Source organism: Salvelinus namaycush, chromosome 13 (genome assembly GCF_016432855.1).
Source record: "Salvelinus namaycush isolate Seneca chromosome 13, SaNama_1.0, whole genome shotgun sequence".
Classification (NCBI taxonomy): domain Eukaryota; kingdom Metazoa; phylum Chordata; class Actinopteri; order Salmoniformes; family Salmonidae; genus Salvelinus; species Salvelinus namaycush.
The window spans coordinates 32407485-32419541 of NC_052319.1; positions in this window are offsets into that span (position 1 = coordinate 32407485).

Here is a 12057-nt window from a genome sequence, read left to right on the forward strand (position 1 = left end):
TCAGAATGCACTCCCATGAATCCCAGTTCCACAATAAATGTTTGATTTGTTCCATAAAGTCCATCATTTATGTCCAAATAACTCCTTTTGGTTCGCGCGTTCAGTACACAATCTAAACTCACGACGCGCGGGCAGGTCCAGGCAAATGTTCAGACGAAAAGTCATATTACAGTTTGTAGAAACATGTCAAACGAAGTATAGAATCAATATTTAGGATGTTTTTAACATAAATCTTCAATAATGTACCAACCGGAGAATTCCTTTGTCTGTAGAAAAGCAATGGAACAGAGCTCGCTCTCACGCGAACGAGCATCACGAGCTCAAGGCATTATTTCCCCTCTCATTCGGCCCCCCCTTCACAGTAGATGCATTAACTTTTTAGGGATAGGGGGCAGCATTTTCACTTTGGATGAATAGCGTGCCCAGAGTGAAGTGCCTCCTACTCTGTCCCAGATGCTAATATATGCATATTATTATTACTATTGGATAGTAAACACTGAAGTTTCTAAAACAGTTTGAATGATGTCTGTGAGTATAACAGAACTCATATGGCGGGCAAAACCCTGAGAAAAAATCCAAACAGGAAGTGGGAATTCTGAGGCTGGTCGATTTTCAACCACCTATCAATCACCTATTGAAATCCCAGTGGGATATGGATCTGTTTGCACTTCCTACGGCTTCCACTAGATGTCAACAGTCTGTAGAACATTGAATGAAGCTTCTACTGTGATGTTGAGCCGGATGGGAGCTGTTTGAGTCAGTGGTCTCGCAGAGAGCCAGGTCCTGGTCACGCACATTCCACATGATATCGACTTGCGTTCCATTACTTCTATAGACACAAAGGAATTCTCCGGTTGGAACGTTATTGAATATTTATGATAACAACATCCTAAAGATTGATTCTATACTTAGTTTGACAAGTTTATTCGACCTGTAATATAACTTTTTACTGGGATTGAGTAGCAGGCAGTTTACTCTGGGCACGCTTTTGATCCAAATGTGAAAAATCTGCCCCCTATCCCAAACAGGTTTTAAGAAGCGGGGTTTGTCGTGTCATGCTTTGGAGGACGCATGACTCGATCTTTGTCTTCCGAGCCCGTTGGAGAGTTGCAGCCATGAGACAAGATTGTAATTGTGGAGAAAAAGGGGTTGAAATAAAACAACAACAAAAAATAATAGTAATAAAAAAATGATGATAAAAAAATATGAATAAGGCTGTAATGTAAATGTGAAAAAGTCAAGGGGTCTGAATACTTTTCAAATGCACTGTACCTTTAGTTTTCCAGGTGTACCAATTTATCGGTGAATTCTGAAAAGCTATCCAGGGATTGTTCCATAAGGTTGTGTTTTTATGGAGTGGTTTTTGTGGAAAATGTTTCATTTTCTTCCATATTGTTATAGTGTTCTTAACTATTAAGTTATTAATGTTCTGAGCTTTATCCTTTGAAAACAGACACGTAAAAAGATTATGGGGATGAGAATGGCATCTTCAATATGTAAAAATGTTTTTTTTACTATACTTAATTGTTAATTTTTTACATACATTTTTCTGTATTTATAAATTTATGAATAATGGTAGAATACAGTGAAATTTATATTTAACTTTCGTTGTGACGAGATAATAGGAAATGTCAGTAAATGCGAAATACATTAAACTTCCTGTATTTTTACAGACATGCATAATTTTTCACAACAATAAGCTGTAGAAATACAGTAATAAACATTATAAAGAAACAACTATATTTACCATTGTTTTATGGATATAGGCAGACCTAGCAAATGGTTGTATTGCATTTAGGCTTCAGTACAAATCTACCCAACTAGCTAACTAGAATACTTATTTAAATTTTTTACCTTAAGTATTTAAGGTTTTTTGCCATCAATGTGACCATACAGAGTTGGCTACTTTTACCAGTGTGAGATTGTGCTTACATGTTTCTATGTAATGTAGGTAGACTGCATTCTACCTTGACTCTACCTTGACACCATGCTATATTGTAATTTTTTTACATTAACATCACCACTTCAGCAATTTTGTCCTCATCAGAGTATTATTCATTATGACCAATCATTATAATCCAACATTCTCTTCCATATCAGACACCTCCTCCTCTATTTCAAAGTCACCATCCTCTACATCACTATTCGGAACTATTAAAAATGTTAATGTAATTAAAGACTAGTCAATATTTCACATTGCCTTTTTCCATTTCCATTGGAAACCATTTGACAACGAATCAGAAACACGTTGGAGGCGTCATTCAAATGCCCACGCACACAACTGGCGCCAATTGAATGCAGCAGGCAGCAGCTTGGCACATACATCGATAGGAGAGCATTACCACCAAACGTTTGCTTAATTGTTTAACATAAAGTTTAAATAGTTGACAAAATTGATAGATTTGCAGCTTATTAACTTTGTGTTGTATTTGTTAGCTAATATCGTGGAGTTTGGGGTTGGCTGCTCACACGTTAGCAAGGTAACGTAGCTAGCTAATATTACCCAAGCTAGCTACCAACCAGACCTTGGTTAGCTAGCAGCAAGCCAGCTAAGATAAGCAGATACGTTTTTTGTAACATATGTTGACTGTTAACGTTTTATTAATTCAGAATTTTGAAGCATTGACATTCAGTTATTTAGCTAGATTGCTAGCTGAATTTCATAACCTAGCTAGCGCGCTAACTTGCTAGGTAGTTTGCTGTAAGCCAATCCACCCTGACAACATAAGTTTTTCTCTGTCTTTCTCCTTCAACAGTTACTTTAATTGGAATTGAGTAAATTCCCTGCAATCCTCAAACTGAAATAAGATTAATATCAAGCTTAGTTTAGCAAACATAGTAGTTTAGCATGAAAGTACAAACAAATAATCGCTGTTGTCCCCTTTTTTAAGTCCATTGTAATCAAGCAAATCAGAAAGATACACTTCAGTAGGGGATAGGAGTCCCGCTAGCGGGACACCTTCCAGTGGAACTGGAGGGCGCCCAATTAAAATAGATATTATGGATTTTAAACATTTATGTACATATACGTGTCTTATATTGGCTGAAAGCTTAAATTCTTGTTAATCTAACTGCATTATCCAATTTACAGTAGCTATTACAGCGAAAACATGCCATGCGATTGTTTGTGGACAGCGCCCCACAGGTTTCATAAATTCACATATAACGATTAAATAATCACTTACTTTTTGAAAATTTTCCCTGATTTGTCATCCAAAAGGTCCCAGCTATAACATGTAGTGTCGTTTTGTTAGATAAAATCCTTCTTTATATCCCAAAAAGTCAAATTAATTGGCGCCATCGATTTGAATAATCCACTCGTTCAATTTGCAGAGAAAGGAATGCAAAAACTTACCCCTGAACTTTGTTTCAACAAGTCAAAATACGTTTCTATTTACTCCTCAGATACCCTAAAATTTTATCAAACTATAATATTTCTTTCGGAATGAAGTATGTTCAAAAGGAAACCGATTTCAGCAGGTGCATAGTGTCTTCATGGCGCACGCAAACATTAATTGATATTTATTCGTTTTTGAAGTTACAAACCTGAAACCTTGAACATAGACTGCTGACATCCTGTGGAAGCCATAGGAATTGCATCCAGGGAGCAAATAACCTTTTTAATATGACCTTACTCTTGCATTTCTAAGAGGATGGTCTCTCCAAAAAGAAATAATTCTGGATGGTTTTTCTTTGGATTTGCTCCTACCATATCTATTGTGTTATATTCTCCTACATTATTTAAACATTTCTACGAACTTCAAAAGGTTTTCTTTCCAATGATACCAAATATATGCATATCCTGGCTTCAGGGCCAGAGCTACAGGCAGTTTGCTTTGGGCACGTCATTCAGACAGGAAGTGGAGAAAAAAGGGGCCTAGCCCTAAGAAGTTTTAATTGGAACCTAGATTTAAATCTACAAGCTACTTTTTTTGTTTGTTGTTACAAGTAAGTTAAATATAGAGAAATTGGGAACATGTCAGGTCTTTCCAAAGAATTGGGCCTCACTGTTTAAACGTTACGGGGTATTGTGGATCATTAGTCATTATACCAACATGAAGAAAATGGCCAATATGTATCCTGCAAATCTGTTTACAAAATATAATGCTTTTAAAAGTCATATGTGTTGTCATCATAGTCTGCTGTATCTGCTGTATCACAACAATGACATGATGCAAGGGCCGTTTACATGTGAAAATCGTCATTGTCAGAAACAATGCCTTGATCTGAATGATATTCTTGGTCACCTAAGGTCACATGTTTCAAAAAGAGAAAAGGTCAAATGCCCATTCAGAGACTGGCAAAGCCTTTATATTAAGATCCTCTTTAACCTCCCACATTTCAAGGCAATATAGGTATGCTACAGCTGCTCATGTGTCCAATTATTCGGTTCTTTCGGTGAGTTCTCACGATGCTGAAAGTCTGTTCGTTGTAGATTTTATTGATGAAGGCCCAGAGGATATACTGAACCCAGCTGTTATGAAAAGTCTGTATTTAATCTGTATGAAGTTACAAGGCAAAAATCTAATTCCCTCCTCTACGATACAAATGGTTGTTGATGAGATTAATAGTCTTAAAACCTCTAACGAGTCACCCTCCCGGATCCGGGATCCTCCTCATCAAAAAAGCTGACTAGCATAGCCTAGCCTAACGCGACAGGGATATCATATAATATAATTTTCATGAAATCACAAGTCCAATACAGCAAATGAAAGATAAACATCTTGTGAAACCAGCCATCATTTCCGATTTTTTAAATGTTTTACAGCGAAAACACAATATATATTTATATTAGCTCACCACAATAGCCAAACACACAACGCCATGTTTTCACCATGTTTCCACCGCAAAGGTAGCTTCACAAAACCCACAAATAGAGATAAAATTAATCACTAACCTTGAACAACTTCATCAGATGACAGTCTTATAACATCATGTTATACAATACATTTATGTTTTGTTTGAAAATGTGCATATTTGAGGTATAAATCATAGTTTTACATTGCAGCTACCATCACAAATAGCACCAAAACAGCCCGAATAATTACAGAGAGCAACGTGAAATACTTAAATACTCATCATAAAACATTTATGAAAAATACATGGTGTACAGCAAATGAAAGATAAACATCTTGTGAATCCAGCCAATATTTCCGATTTTTAAAATGTTTTACAGCGAAAACACAATATATATTTATATTAGCTCACCACAATAGCCAAACACACAACGCCATTTATTCACCGTAAAGATAGCTTTCACAAAACCCACAAATAGAGATACAATTAATCACTAACCATTGGACAACTTCATCAGATGACAGTCTTATAACATCATGTTAAACAATACATTTATGTTTTGTTCGAAAATGTGCATATTTAGAGGTACAAATCCTGGTTTTACATTGTGAATATGTAGCCATGATGCACCAAATTGTCCGGAGATATTTTGGACAGTCACGTAATCTAACCAAAAAACTCATCATAAACTTTACTAAAAAATACATGTTGTACAGCAAATGAAAGATACACTGGTTCTTAATGCAACCGCTGTGTTAGATTTAAAAAAATAACTTTAGTACAACATACAGCATGCAATATTGTGAGACAGCGCTCACCTATTCTCCGCCTTGTTGGAGCCAACATATTCCACAAAAATACAAAATAACATCATAAATATTCTCTTACTTTTGATGATCTTCCATCAGAATGTTGTGCAAGGAGTCACAGTTCCAGAATAAATCGTTGTTTTGTTTTAGAATGTCCATTTCTTCTGTCGAATTAGCAACTTTGGCTAGCCATGTGGAGGGCACATGTCCAATAAATCTTTGCGCCTGGAACGAAAAATTCCAAAATTCCCAATAAACGTCGAATAAACTGGTCAAACTCGGTTGAAAATCCCACTTTATGATGTTCTTCTCATATGTATCCAATAAATCCAATTTCGTCGTGTATACCTAACGCTTTTCAGAAGACAATGTCAGGTTCCCTGGTGCGCAGTTGATTACTGCCAAAAGAGCGGACCTGTCACTCCAAAAGCTCTCCTTCGGTCTCACATCAAGCTAGACACCCCATTCAACATTCTACTGCCTGTTGACATCTAGTGGAAGGCGTATGAAGTGCATACAGATCCAGAAATATAAGCCAGTTGAATAGGCAGGCCCTGACACAGAGCCTCATTTTCAGAATTTTCACTTCCTGTTTGGAAGTTTGCTGCCAAATTAGTTCTGTTTTACTCACAGATATAATTCAAACAGTTTTAGAAACTTCAGAGTGTTTTCTATCCAATAGTAATAATAATATGCATATTGTATGATCTAGAACAGAGTACGAGGCCGTTTAATTTGGGCACGATTTTTCCCCAAAGTGAAAACAGCGCCCCCTATTAAGAAGAAATTTTAACCCTCTTGGATCAGAAAAGAAGAATCAAGATTGTGGGGGTCTACATTATTGATAATGTACAGCTCATGATATTGTGTAATGAGAGAGACTACAATACTGTTGGATCTCAGAGATTTAGAAACAAATGGGTTGGAGATATCTGGCCATGCTGTAAAGGCAGCAGTCTTTTGCATTATTAGTGATCATTTGGGGTCTCACAACATAGGAGGATTCTCAGAAAGTTGTACCTCCAACTACTGCTGTCGATTCTGCCTTGCAACTAGAAGCAAGCTGTTTGATTTTAATGAACCTGCTGTTGCCAGAACAGTACAAAATTATGAGGCAGTGAAAGCACTACAAGATGGTAATGAGACAGAATCCAGAGTGTTAAAATTTAACTCTGTATTTAATTCCCTCAACCACTTTCATGTCTGTCAGCCAGGCCTCCCACCATGCATTGGTCATGATTTGTTTGAGGGGATAGTGGCATATGACCTAGCATATGACCCATATGACCTATTTATATCATGTATTTTGTTAAAGTAAATCAATTCTTTACATAATCAGAGCTTAACCGCAGGATCAGGCAGTTTAGCTACCAAGGATCTGATGTGAATTCCACACCCTCAGAAGTTAGTGAAAAGGGAATTAAATTAGGTGGCCAGGCAACAAAAAATGGTCTCTTTTGAGTCTCCTCCATGTGATAATAGGCAAAAAGATTACTGATATAGAAGATCGGGGATGGCAACTAACAATCCTACTTAAAGAACTTGTGGAAGTAATCTGTGCCCCCTCCATTTCTGTGGCTCAAGTTACTTTGCTCAACGTTCTGATTCCTGAGTATCTACAGACAAGAAAAGAGCTGTTTCCTTCTCACAGGCTGAAACCAAAGCAGCACTATCTGATCCACTTTCCTGCTTAGATACTAAAGTTTGGCCCCCTTAAGGCTGTGGACAATGAGGTTTGAAAGTAAACATCCATATTTCAAAAGATGTGTCCGGAGAGTGCAAAATAAAAAAAAGTGTGTCAAAAGCTTGACAATAATCACCAACTTCTGCAAAGCTATCTGAACTCAAGTTCCTTTTTTACTCCTGCTCTGCAAGTAAAATATCCATCCCCTTTCAGTGCTGAGTTATACAGTGATGCTGTATGCAATGCAGTTGAGGCAAGCTTGCTTGGGGGACCGGATATTGTGGTGTCCACTGAGATACATTTGAAGGGCACCTTTTACAGACAGGGCCTCTTTCTATGGCCATGCAATGGTGTGACATCAGAATTTGGGCAGATAGATCTTATGTTGATAAAGGAGAACAAGCATGTCTGCCTTCTTGTTACATGTCATAGCTCATCTTATTCACCAGACTCTGGACTGTATTTGGACTGTATGAAGATCAAAGTGCTATTGAGGGCATGATGTGTCTTAATGCAGAACTATATTTGGATTACTACCCATTACCTGCGTATGCTTTCCACAGAACTGGAGTCATTTCACTGAAACATAGCATGGTAGATGCTGAAGAGGAAATCAATTAAGTGTTAGAAGTGGTAGAAGTAGATAGTTCAAATAACACGAGTTTGGACAAAAATACAGTTGAATAGAGACCACGTGAACAATTTACTTTTTTTGTTTAGTAGACATGGATGATCAAGACAGTGCTCTTGCATCATTTATATATTCTGTGCTGCCAAACTCAAGTGGACATCAGTCAGTGCTGGATTCTCTTAAGACATTGGGTGTGGAAAAGCTGGAAGACATGAAGTATGTCCAGGAGGCAGATGTCCATGTCCTGAGGCCAGTAGAAGCAAGGAAACTGATAGCCCAAGTGATGCTACATGTAAGTGTATCAGTTTGTTACATCAAGAACTCATGATAACTGTCATTAAACCATGGTATTGTCACTATGTAAAATGTGTTAAGCATGGTGCGAAAAGTAGAACATGGTACACGGCCTGATTCCCAAACTCTTATTTTTATCCAAGGTGAAAAGGAAAGTACTGAATGGAATGATCCAACACCCAGAAGTATGTCTGGTAGCCCCCAAACACCTCGCAGCGAGGATTGTTCCTTTGCTATACATATGTACATAAGAAAACGCTAAACAGGCTATACATTTACTGTTTAAAAAGTGGATATACACCCAAAACTTAAATGGGCTCAATGTGTGACGATATGATCAAGAAAATATTTTCAAGGTGGGGGTCAAGTCAGGTAATATTTGTCTAATTCAAATAGTTCAAATCATAAACTTTGGTAAAGTCTTTCGAGCTATACTACCGATGATTTCAATCTACAGACATTAGAACTGTCTCATCTAGGCTCAGTTTCTCAGACTCTGATTAAGCCTAGTGTAGCCCTACTATTCATGGTGTCAAATATAGTTTTATGGCTTTTATCAAATGTTTTATGTCATAATAATCATGTTATTTAATTAACAAGCAGACAAATTATAGCAAGATGTATATGTTACAATGGGAGTTAAGGTTGGATTAGAAACTTGGTGATGATAATGTATGTGTTGTCAGGGAGGAAAATGTTGAGTTAAGAGAACCCCAAATGTGTTTTTTTGTGCACTTTCTCAGGTGGTAGATACAATACTGAAAGCACAAGCTTACCACCGGCTAGCTCAAGTTCAAGCGCATGCTCCAGCCCCAGTAGACGGGCAGCAGTGGACAATAACTGGCACTTCAGTTTTGTAATTCCTTGGAATCGAATGCCATCTGAGTTTACAAGAATGCTGGAGAACAAGGAGCTATTGCAATAGACATTACTTACTTTGCACACATTTCAAATAACTCTAGTCTGGTGTTGTCATCTGGGGTGCCTTACTGTTAACGGCAACTTTCAATTTCAAAACAAAACCACACCAGTCCCTTGTTTGGCCAATAGAAATGTAGCATTTCAGGATACACTTTTTATGCACTCAATATACTTTCTGATGAAAAAATATTGTGAAACTGTCACGTGCTCCCTTTCCGGCCTCTAGGTCACCAGACTGCCCGTTATGGCACATACCTGTCACAGGCATTATGTGCAAAATGACATTCACCTGGACTCCATCACATCCTTCATTACCTGCCCTTTATGTCACTCCCTTTGGTTTCTTCCCCATCGTCATTGTTCCTGTTTCATGTCGGTGCGCTGTTTGTGTTTCTAGTTTTATTCATTTATTAATGACATGTATTCACTCCCTGAACTCGCTGAGCGCATCGTTACAGAAACATTATCGTTCCACTGTTACTTTAACTGTATCATAGACATTTTCTAATATTACATTGCAAACATCCTACATGTAGCTCCTTTCAATTAGATACAATTATTTTTGCAGGTACATTTTTGTTAGTCAACAAATCAAATTATTGTATCTGCAAGGTAGAGAAATGTGATTAAGAATGGCGGACACACTAGTATAAACATTATTTATGTTATTTCATCCAACGCAGGTGCCTATTCAAGATCACCCCAGATAAGGGGTCCAAAGTGGAGAAGAACTCAAGAAAGCAGCATGCAATCAATCCCAAAGTTATTTATCTGATCTCAAGCATTGCAGACTATGAATGGAGGGAGTAGCCTTGCGCACGCACACATACAGGCACTTAAATACACCGACTGCAGCACACAGTCAAGAAACAGCCAGATGATAAACACTTGACCAAAATGTTAGAACTGAATGTTTTTACATTAGCATGTGGTAAGTTGCTTTTAAGTGAATGTTTGACACAGTATATGTAAAGTTTGAGTTCAACAAATGTTTTTGCACTAGGATCGACATACCTTGTCCTACTCACATCTCACCCCCCACCCCCTCCATATAGTTGTGGGTTAGGACGATAGAATAAAAACTTGACCTACATTTTATAACCAAAATGTCAAGATACTGATATTTATTGTAAAAAACATGCTTTAATTGAATGTCCTATGTTTGACACCGTAACTATCAATTGTATAGTTTCAGAAATCTTTGTACACTGAGATTACCTGATACCCTTCTTCTTAACACCCTCCCTTTCTACCCCTTTACCTCTCTGCCATGCCACTGCAAACACAGGTTAAGGTTTGAACGTATATTGAATAACTTAATATATGTAATAAAACTTGTAAAAAGCTATATATAAGGAAATCCTTGAGTAATGTCTGTTATTTTGTTTTTATTTGCTGGAGAATTCTTTATTTTCACAACCAATAATAGTTACATTGAGTATTCTTTTTTAAATATATTATGATAATTATGTTTTCTAGATTTATTTTGTCATCAATTAAAGAGCTGTCTGTTTTGTAGGCGACCAATTCTCTATTTTCACAACTGATACCAGTTGAGTTGAGTAGTTTTTTGTAATATAATGACAGTTATCTGTGTTCTAGCTATATTTTTGCATCAATTAAGGAGTAGTCTGTTTATTCGCTTAACAATTCCCTAGTTTCACAACTGATGCCAGTTAGATCAAGAGTAGGTTGTTGTAATATTATGACAATTATCTATGATTTTGTGTAACTTTTGCATCAATTAAGGAATTATTTCAGTTTTTTAACTGACCAATTCTCTATTTTCACAACTGATACCAGTTATATTGAGAGTAGGTTTTTGTAATATTAGGATAATTATCTGTGTTCTAGCTATATTTTGGCATCAATTCAGGAGTCATTTCTGGGTTTAAGCTGTCTAATTCTGTCACGACTTCCGCCGAAGTTGGTCCCTGTCCTTGTTCGGGCGGCGTTCGGCGGTCGAAGTCGCCGACCTTCTAGCCATCGCTGATCCTCTTTTCATTTTCCTTTGGTTTTGTCTTGTCTTGTATCACACCTGGTTCCAAACCCATTCATTACATGTTGTGTATTTAACCCTCTGTTCCCCCTCATTGTCCTTGTCGGTGATTGTTTGTTTGTAAGCTATGTGCAAGATATGTTCTGGTGTGCGACAGGTTTTGTACCCACTTGTATTATTTTGTATATTTTGGTTTTCGGAGTTGTTGAGCACTTATTAAACTGCTCCGTTTTCTACCAAGTTCGATCTCCTGCGCCTGACTTCCCTGCCACCAGCACGCACCCTTACAAATTCTCTATTTTCACAACTGATACCAGTTAAATTGAGAGTAGTTTTTTGTAATATTATGGTTATAATCTGTTCTAGCTATATTTTAATCAATTAAGGATTTTTAGCTGGCAAATTATTTATTTTCACAACCAATGCCAGTAAAAAGAGAAAATTGTTGTAAATTGCAGTAATATACTTTATTTGGTGGAAAGTAAATCACTGTTTTTATACAGATTATGTATGTACATTTTTAGTCTGTACTTTTACAGTCTTTCTGGCACCTGTGCAGCCATACTTTACCCTAAATTAACAGGATGTTATTTTTTTTTGCAGTGTACCTACCCATTGTTCCTCTTTAGTCCATTTAACTATATGTCGCAAGTAAAAGCCTTGGGTAGCGAGTTGATACAATATCCGCAACGTTAAAACCACTCTCAGACTTAGGAAGATGTAAAACTTTATTTTTTATTCCATTAGTTTTATTTGCCTATATAAAGTCTAATGACCGAGTATACTTTTTAAAGAATGTCTTCGGTGGGGTGGGTAATTGGTATTACCATTAATTTCTATTCAGAAGAACATTCAAATAATGTATCAGCGGTACAACTGCTCTTGCCTTCTCTCTCCTTTGTGTATGAAGAAAGTAGTGAGC